Genomic DNA, 9,749 nt, shown 5'->3' with positions numbered 1-9,749 from the left:
GAGAAAGAGGTAGGGGAGTAAGAAAACTAAAGTTTAATAATTGAAAAAAGTAAAACGAAATAAAAACTACATAAAAATATGAAACCGGCTCAGAGAGGTTCATTTGCTTAACAGTTCTATGGCTAGTAAGTGGCAGAGCTGTATAACTGACGTTCAGATTTGAAGTCTAGTATACTTTTCATTACATAACAATAGTGCTCATGAGTTTTATATTCAGAAATGAATGTTGGAATATCCTATTAAGGTTCACACTTTATCTTACTAAATTTTATAAACTTAATTTGACTGATCTAAAACAAACACTCATTCTATTTGCCCTTTCTTGACATCATTTCTTTTTTCTAAATTAATTTATTTTTTATCAACAATCACTCCCATATGCTTTTGAGTTTAAAATTTTTCTCCCCTACCCTCCCCAAGACAACGCACAATCTGATATAGGCTATACATTTACAATCCTATTAAACATATTTTCACATTAGTGGTGTTATTTGACATCATTTCAAGATGACACTTTCATCTTCCATGAAACTGCATTATATTTGTGTGTGTATGTACATCATCATATATAGGATTTTCCTAACACCTTGTGCACATATCAACTTTAATCATTTAGGTTGTTAGTATGAAACAAACAATGGTATTTAAAAGCCAGCCTTATAATTTCAGACACAGTGAATGGTTCTACGCAATGCATTATTGTTTTAGTCTCTGCCACCAAAAAATGGCCACTGTAAATGAGAAAGTAGAGCTATAAAAAGAAAACTTACCTTTTTAAAAAGCCACTTGTAGATTAGATATCCTAACACCTACAACATAAGTTATTATAATATAACAGTTAAAAACATTGCCAGGAATTTTATGAAAACACTTTGGGAGTTTATGTGGGCAAGTACATTTCATAGTGATGCTTTGACCAGGCTTTTGAAAGTGAGTCACAAGACTATGTTATTTAAAGTATGCTTTCTCTTAGCTACCTAGGCCTAGTTACCCCTGAAGTCAGTATTATTTAGTTCCACAGGGGATCTAGTTTTTTTCAGAACCCATCCACATACAGTCCTCTGGAATATTAAAATAACTGAAATATGATGATGTTAAAACATAACAGTGTTCTGGCACTTTCATTTTTATTCACAAACATGTACATAATTAAAAATATGTAGCAACTAATTTCCTTTGAGTAAACAGAAATTCTATATAGTTTACAATAATACCAATCCCAGAGTTTACTTTGTCATATCAAAATATGAGCTCTCTAGTTTTCTTCCTTCCTTTATTATTCTGTTATTTGTTATGCCTCCATATCTACTATATAAAGCTTACTTTTTTTATGATGCCAAATTTTGAATCTAATACTCTGTAGTAGAGAGATTCCAATTAGGAGTTATTTTTATGAAAAACTTTTTTTTTCCTATGAGAGTTCTAGAGAATTGTCCTTAATGAAATTTGGGAAACTGACTGATGAGAAGAATTCAACAATCAGGTCACAGTACTGGATATTTTTACAACTTAATTCAAATTACAAAGTACCAAAAGTCAAAACTTACCCTCTGGGTATCTAATGATAGTGAGGCTAACAAGAGAGATCTTCTTCTCAGTCTACATGGTAGTTTTAAGATTCACCATTACATCTAGGGTATTTCAGATTATACTCAATGTTTTCTAAGCAGGATTTGGACTTAAAAAAAAGTTATGGGCTATTCAGTTAAAACTTGTTTGACAAGTCTTATAGACAGCAGCTTTATTACAGTTGTAGGAAACAAATTGTAAAAAGCCTTGAGAGTTTTTCAAGAAATAAAGCTCATTGTGTTGGTGAAAACTAAAAAAAAAAAAAAAAGAAGAAGAGAGAGAGAGAAAGAAAAAAGAAGAGGGGCACAATTTTTCATTCAGAAATATGGCTAGATGAACAACAAGACTATAAGATTTTTGAAATAATTTTAAAAAGTAAACTTTGAAAACTTATTGTCCATAATTCACAGACACTCCTCAACTAGATGCAGTGTGAATTCAAATAGATTCATCTTGGCCATTTAGAAAAAAACAATTGGCTTTTTCCCTTATTCTACACAATTTAAATTCTTAGAGTGATTTTCACAAGCCCCCATTCAGAGCATCTTCTTAAATTGACACTGAATTCTACAAACAAATGTGTTATATTTGCCTCTAATCTTGGTTCTCTGGATGCCTTTGAAGCTTGCTTTGATCATGCTCAGTGAAATACAAGATGTATTCCGTATGTTTTTTCCAACTTTAGAAAAGACGTATCATTCTGAACAAAACTCTTAGGTGAAACATGACTCCCAGATGAAGTTGTTAACCTGGAATTGTCATTTCCTTCTTGATACATTTGAGAATGGTAGCTCAGGTTCCCCCCCCCCGCCTTTTTTCCTCCATATCACTTTATACAACTATTCCCATATTTCTCTGATTTTCTCCTCTCTGCTATTTTTTTTGGATGATACAATGATATTCCATAAAATTCATGTATCATAATTTGTTCAATCATTCCCCAATTATTTTGAAACTCTGATTTGCCATAATATTTGTAGCCATTTAAATCCAGAAACCTATTTTTACACATCTTTCCTTGCAAGGGTACCCTGTCAACAAGCCACCATCCATTCTCTGACTTATTGTCAACATGGTTCTGGAGCTGAGTGCTTTCCTGGAATAACTTCCATATGCCCTGGGAGTCAGTCAGTTCTTTAATCAGTCAACTAGCATTTTAAAATGCCTACTATGTGCCAAGCATTGTACTAAATGCTGACAACAAAATAATATTCCTAGAAGAAAAAAAAACTCTGAAGATAAAGAAACTTCTTATAATAGGCAAGATTTCTTTGTAGCAAAATGTCTTCTTTGATTAAGGTTATCTGGAAGCTGAGAAAGCTAGGAAACTGAGAATTCTAAGCCTACTTCATCTCTATTCCAAGGTAGGATCTTGGTGCAGAGAAAGCTGATGTTTGAAAAAGAGCCACATACTGTAAGATATACACCAACCATTGCCCTTTCTTGCAACAGAACACGTTGTGCATCGTCATCCTGCCATCTGTTCTTTAGATAGAGTGTATTTTAATTTTCATTGACAAGGAAAAATATTCTAATAGATATAAATAAGAATTTAAAAATGAATTAGGAAAAATGAACAAAATGAGGCAAAGATTGTAAATGATGCAAAGACAAAGATTGTAAATGCAAGCTTCTGTTACTTGTTGACTGTTAAAACTAGAATAAAAGATGCATAGCTGGCTTTAACACGAGTGGCCAAACTGTCCTGTTTGTTTATGCAACCCTTTTGAACATGTCTTCTGTACATTTACCATGGCATTGTTGCTATTACTCTTGTCTTTGTGGAGGCAGCAGAGTAGTGTATATATGTATACACACACACACACACACACACACACACACACACACTTATATACACATACGTATACATCTCTCTCTCTCTCTCTCTCTCTCCCCTCTCTGTTGCTCTCTTGCTCCCCCCCTCCCCGCCCCCAATCTCTCTCTTTCTCCAGTCAGGAAGACCTGAGTTCAAAAACCCATCTCTAACACTACTAGAGTGCAATCTTGGGCAAATTGATTAAGATTTATGTGCCTTAGACAATTCTCTGGAGTTTATCTACCAAGTTGTAAAAGGGTTGTAATCTGCTATATGTTGGTAGAAAGAGTTCCTACATTGGGAGTGCCCTAGACAACTATGCACAGAACATTGTTTTCTTTGATTGTTCTTTTGGTTCAGCATTCTTTACTCTGTATCGTTTCATACAACTCTTTCCATATATATTTAAATTTTTTTTTAAGAAACATTTTTTCTTTTGGTCCCATAATATTTCATTATATTCATGTATCCTAAATCATTCAGTGATTCTCCAATAGTTGAATACCTAATTTGTTTCCAGGATTTTGCTATTGCCATTGATATTTCTAGGAATATTTTATACCTGTCACCTGAGGGCCATGAAGGCCTCTTCCCACATAGGCCACATCTCTGGACTCATACAACTCTCAAGTTCCAACCCTAGGATTCTGATTCAGTGTGGGATAATGTTCTGGGCAGACATAGAATCTAGTTTCAATGACTCTATGATCATGAACAACCTGAAAGTCAATAAGAGATGAGAACTTAGCTTAAGGTCATTCCCACTGGCCATACTCTTTCCCTAGCCCCCCATCCACCCCTCACCCCCCTACCCCAGCAGGAGACAGAATTGGGATTTGTCATTTGTTGTAGTTGAGTGAGCTCCTTGGCAGTGGTTGAAGACTTCTCGGTCTGAGAGAACCAGAACTTGTGTTGGCCAGAAAGTTCCTGCATAGAGGGGCTGTGGTTGTCATAAGCATTAAGTGGTAACTGGACTGGAATCAAGGCAAAATCTAGAATCAACAATGTCTGAAGGAGCTAGGGAGAAATAAAGTCCAGGGTCTGGCAGCAGGGGTGGACAACAAAGGTTCAGACTTGGCAAAGAATTTCCTCAATTTGTTGCACACCTGTTTTTCATAGCCATGTTTTATATGCTGCTGGCCCTGCCCTTTAGTTTCTGTCAGAAGTCTGATTGCTTAGCCACCCTTGGCAATATTGTAATTATCAATTGTCACCTTATTATCTTCTTCTTTTGGAATAGGAGAATAATAACATGCTCCTCCCTAACTCAGCTTCAGCCAGAAGAATAGGTGTCAGGAAAGTGGCTCCCAGTGAGTTATGTGACTGGATTGAGGAGTTTCTATTGTTAACTGAGACTGTTTTGATTCAAAACCACCTTCCTCTTCAAAAGAAATCACCTCTACTGACTCTCAGATCTAGCACTTAGCTTGGAATGCAGAAGCTATGATACTGCATCCAGTCTTTAGTGAGTCTGGAAGAGAGTATCATAGGCTCCTTAAAAAGGAGGAAATAGCATGACCCAGCTCACCTAGAAGTAATGGGCAAGGCTTAAAAACACACAGGTCTTCTGAGTGGTCTCTCCTCCTTCCTTTAGGCCTTTCATGGAAGGCAACTCCTCCCATTCCTGATGGGTAGAACAGCAATAGCTGGCAGTAGTGCACCCCTGATGGAGGCAGATGACCCTGACACGGCTCTTCTGTCATAATGTTATTCCACTTAGTTTGGAGCTGAGTGGCTTGTGATGCATCATGTAATGGTAAATCTAGCTGGGCCCAAGTGAGGCAATCCAATTCCATCCTATTTCTATATATGCTAGTGTACCTAATATCTTCAAGCCTACTGTTAAGAACTGTATTCTTGATTTATGGAAGGTGCTTTTTCATAGATTTGTATGTTTATACTGAGCTAGAAATTTTCCTGAAAGTCCATGAACTCATATATTTGCTAGAACTCATTAAACACCATAGCTACATTTCTCCAGCAAAGGACTTTTTTTTTTCAGATTTAAAGCTGGAAGGGACCTTGGAAACCATTGAGTCCATTTTTTTCATTTTATAGATGAGAAAACTGAGGCCTAGAGAGATGATATGACTTCCCAAGGTCAACCAGTAGGAAGTAGCAGAACCAGGATTTATACCTAGGTCCTATTAACCTAAATCTGATGCTATTTTTTTTCTAAATTAACTTTTATTTTTAAAATTAGCAACAATTTATTTTTCCCCTCTTATTTCCTTACCACTAGAAAAAAATATTTTTAAAAATCTCTTGTAACTAATAAGCATAGGTAAGCAAATTAGTTTTATTCTAGTGTTCTTTCTAATCCGTTACTTTTCTTCTAAAAAAAGAAATGTTGATAACCAAGTGCCAGTATGTCTTTGTCAAGAATAGGTGAAGTAGATTTTATCAAAGCATTTGACAAAATCTCTTGTGCCATTCTTATGGAAAAAGATGGAGAGATGTGGACTACATGATAGTATGACTCGCAAATTTAGGAACTGGATGAATGCCTGGAACCAAAGAGAGGCTATTAAAGGTTTGATATACATTTTGGAAGTAGATCTGCAGTGGAGTGCCCTCAATGATTCGTATTTTCCCTGTTCTGTTTAACAGTTTTATTAATGACTTGGGTAAATACTTAAATGGCAGATTTTTAAAATTTGCAGATGAAAAACCTTGGTGGGATAGAAACAAATTCAAAGATGTTGATAGACAAGAACATTGGACTGAATCTAATAAGATGAAGTTTATTACAGATAAATGTTAATGAAGGTCTATACCATTTTGGGTTAACACCTCCCCCACTTTTGGCAAATATATGGTAAGACATAGACTAGAGTCACATTAATGGCTTAGATAAGTTGTAATCTATGCCAATGGAAAGAGCATCCAAGTTGATGAGTGTTTCAGTTGTGTTTAAATCAATTCTTAGAGCATATATGAGTAAATATGCTTATGTGTATTAATTCATGGCTATCTAAATGATTCCAAGAAACATGTACTTTTTTGAAAATTGTGCTTTTCAATTTGCACATGCCTATTTTAATATTCACCTTAGTCTATAATAAAGAGAAATTACTCAAGAAGTTTCTTCCATCTTTTTGCAAGGGCTCTACTCAAGGATTTGAATTATATTTAAATTTAATTTAAATTTGAATTATATTTAAAGTCTGCCTAAACAACCTGACATGACTACTAAGATTTTCATCTCTTTCTATACTTTGTCCCTCAGAAATCTCATCCATTCCCACAGATCAACTATTACCTCCATGTGAATGACTCCCAACTCTGCATTTCTAGTTCTGAATCTCTACTCCTATATTTCTTGTTCTGAATCTCTACTCCTATATTTCCAACTGAGTATTTGGATATTTCCAATCAATTTCTTAAAGCAGGTGCCACAAACTTAACATATCTAAAGCCAAACTCAATTAAATAAATTCAATAAACATTTCTTAAGCACATACTATTGCAAGTCAAGATACAAATATTTTAATGATACAGTGCTTTGGGGCATAAAGAGTTAAGGGGTTAGGTGATGCATCACAAAGTGATATAAGCATAATAATATGTATGCAAGTATACAATATATAATATAAACATAACACCTTGTCATAATAATTAACTTGTTCTGAACATAGGGGAAACATAATGGCACGTTGTTCCCTTCTCCTCTGTTTTAGGGAATTTACAGTAATGAAAAAGTTAGGAGTATAATCACTAGTTAAAGCCCTCACTTAAAAAAATTCCCAACGTTTAGGCAGAAGTTTTATTCTCTAATTTACATTTATATTTAATTCTAGCAAATCTCTGACCTCTTTGTGATTAAGGTAAAATTCTGGTTACTGGAAATCTTTTGGTAAGGAAGCAGCAGAGTATGTTATTGTATCTATTAAATGACAGGCATTATGAAGGGAAGTTGGGGTCTTTTCTTGGAAATCAACTCAGTCCTTGAGGAAGTAGACATTCCTGGTGGTACTAGCCTAAATCTTCTGTTCTCAGATGTCTTTGATCTCTCCATTATCAACGCCAGCTCAATTTACTTTTTCTTCCTCCTTTCACCATTTGCCCCCAAGCTGCTCATTCTTTTTGGCTCAGCTTTTGATGTCTTCACTTCTTCTTCCTTTCTACTCCTAGGTCCTTGAAATTTCTCAAATCTCTCTGAAATTTTCACATAGTTCTTAACTTTTTTTATAGGGTCCTCAGGGTGGGACCAAGTCATCCACCTAATTAGAGCACAGCTCCTATTGCACCTAATTGATTCAAAGCACCTTTGAAGCCTCATTCACACCTTGATTGATGGATTCAATCAGGATATTTTCTCACCTAACGAGGGTAATTACTTTTAATTGGGGGTAATCAATGGACTCCACCCCAACCACCACCCTTACCCTAGGTAGAAAGTGCCTGGAGAAAAGTAGAGATCCAGGTGAAATGCACTAAAAATTTGAAGCAGAAAAGAATCTGGAGAAGGGAGGATGATTGAGCATAGGGAAGATGAGAACGCAATAGGAGGAAGTGACACCTGAGCTTAATCTTGAAGAAGGTTAAGGATTCTGAAAGACAGGCATAAAAAGTGCAAACATAGAGGCAGAAACTGCCATACTAAGTTTGAGAGATGCAACTAGTTCAATTTGGCTAGAATATAGAATTCTTAAAAGGTAATTATGTGAAATGACACAGAAATAGGCTTAAAACTTTTTTGTTGTTGTTTATGTTGTATCTTAGAAGAAACAGTGGGCCACTGAATTTATTGAGCAGGGGAGTGCAATTTTCTTCCTCCAAGCTCCTTGTCCTGAAAGAAGGGGAGCCAAGATGGTGGAGTAAAGGCAGGAACTCACCTGAACTCTCCCCCAAACGCCTCCAAATACCTTTAAAAACAACTCTAAACAAATTCTAGAGTAGCAGAACTCACAGAGCGACAGAGTGAAACAAATTTCCAGCCCAAGACAATCTGGAAGGCTGACAGGAAAGGTCTATTGTGCCAGGGTGAGAGAGTAACACAGTCCAGCACAGACTGAACCCCAGCAAACCTGGAGTAGGCCTTGGGGTGGCTTAATCACTGGCAGCAGTGGTGGTTTCCAGACTTGTCAGCCCACAGACACTAAAGACAACTTAGAAGGTCAGCAGGAAAGGTCTGCCAGACCTAGGGGAGAGAGGAGCACAGTCCAGTGCAGGCTTTGCCAGAACAGATCCAGACGCAGAAAACCAGGATCAGGCCGTGGGAGTGACTGAATCAGTGGTGGCAGCTGCTTCTGAAGCGCTCAGCCCACAGATGGTAAAGGCATCAAACAACTGGTCAGAAGGAGATTACAAGTCTCTTTGCTAAGGCAGGACTCTGTTGCTTCACCCATACTTGAATCTGGGTCACAGTCCTGGGTGGCAATCTCAGGGTGAGGAAGAGCAATAGCATAGCAGAACTTGTGGCAGCAGTGAAGGGGCACCTTTCCTCACACTTCCAGGGCAGAAAAATGCTTGTGGTCTCTCACAGACTAGAATACAGGCCAGGAGAGTAGTAAATACCTTTCTTTAGATCTTACCACCTTGGAAGAACTGAAAACTTACAGGTCCCTAGCAAAACCCTTGAAGCTTGGGACAGTTCACCCTCCACACTGGGAGCAGAGCTCTACTTTAACAAAAAGTTAAAAAGTAAGTAATAGGCTGGGAAAATGAGCAGACGATGTAAAAAACTCTGACTGTAGAAACTTTTTGTTGACAACGAAGATCAAAATGCACTCAGAAGAAGACAACAAAGCCAAACTCCTTACATCCAAAGCCTCCAAGAAAAATATGAATTAGTCTCAGGCCATGGAAGAGCTCAAAAAGGATTTTGAAAATCAAGTAAGAAAAGTAGAGGAAAAGTTGGGAAGAGAAATAAGAGTGATGCAAGAAAATCATGAAAAATGACTCAACAACTTCGTAAAGGAGACTCAAAATATACTGAAAAAAATAATATCTTAAAAAGCAGACTGGGCCAAATGGTAAAAGAGATCCAAAGCAGAATTGGCCAAATGGAAAAGGAGGTCCAAAAGCTTACTGAAGAAAATGATTCCTCAAAAATTAGGTTGAAGCAAATGGAAGCTAATGACTCTATGAGAAATCAAGAAATCATGAAACAAACTCCTTGTCCTGACTTCAGTGTTTCTCTTAATGGCAGCCATACTCATAGTCACTCAGATGCAGACTTCAATTATCTTTGATTCCTCTCTTTCCCTTGATCCCAAATTTAGTCTATCATCATGTTTTTGTTGATTCTTATTTTTGATGTCCCTTATATCAAATCTTTCCTTTCCACACCCAATGGTCCCCATGCCCTGTTTGCACCTGCTTGGGTATTACAACAAGTTTCCAACTGGTCTCCCTGTCT

This window comes from Phascolarctos cinereus, unplaced genomic scaffold, assembly GCF_003287225.1.
Source record: "Phascolarctos cinereus isolate Bilbo 61053 unplaced genomic scaffold, phaCin_HiC Scaffold_9;HRSCAF=440, whole genome shotgun sequence".
Lineage (NCBI taxonomy): Eukaryota > Metazoa > Chordata > Mammalia > Diprotodontia > Phascolarctidae > Phascolarctos > Phascolarctos cinereus.
Note: the sequence above shows the minus strand (reverse complement) of the source record.